The sequence below is a fragment of the Pagrus pagrus genome, assembly GCF_965226575.1.
Source record: "Pagrus pagrus genome assembly, chromosome: 17".
In the NCBI taxonomy this organism is placed as follows: Eukaryota; Metazoa; Chordata; class Actinopteri; order Spariformes; family Sparidae; genus Pagrus; species Pagrus pagrus.
This window is the reverse complement of record NC_140201.1, coordinates 7,542,819-7,543,645: the sequence shown is the minus strand read 5'-3', so window position 1 is coordinate 7,543,645 and position 827 is coordinate 7,542,819.

The window sequence follows — 827 nt, the reverse complement described above, 5'->3', positions numbered from 1 at the left end:
AGTTAAAGACAAAAAGTTGATGAAAAGTAAGCCTTGATTAAAGAATATATATATATAAATTTGGATTTAATCTTTTTTTCCCCTTTAATTTAGTTACAAACTATTCTAACTCCAACTTTACAACCTGTAGATTGATCAATTTACAGAAAACATACTGTAATTGTAGTTGTAGTTGTAGTAAGATGCTTAGCAGTGGTGACATTTAAATCATGCGACCATAATGTAGTCTGTTTATAGCCTAACATTAGCTTTTTACTTCCAGTGATTTAATGTGGGCTTCAAAAATCCCAACAGTCTTCTGTGAAGAGTATCTTGCTGAACAAAACGTGTCAGTGTCACAAACTTCAAAAATCTCATTTGCTTCTTGCTGAGGGAACCAGGGTGATGCTGACTTCTGGGTTAGCCTACAAAAATACATAAGCACTGAACCACTCTATACAGATAAACATTAAATTAAATACATAACGTGTACTTTGTGATCTTTGAGTTATTTTATCACAGGGTCAGACACTTTACTTAAGTAGCATCACAAAAGTGTAAAAATAGTAGTAAATAATAACAATAAGCAAATGTAGACTTTCTTTAAATATTAAAAGTGATAGTAGGCCTACTCATATTGAAGGAAAATGGCGCCTGTGTGTGTTGTATTATTGTCTTTAATATAAACCCGGTCGAAGTGAAGCTATTTTTAACTCATTTATAATGCGAGTAGTTTAATAATACAACAATAAATTGTGATAAATAAATACTATCAACTAACAAACACTCACTTTTTGCCCAAAACCCTTCAGCCCCGCCCGCCCCAGCATCGCCGGTATTTAAAATCA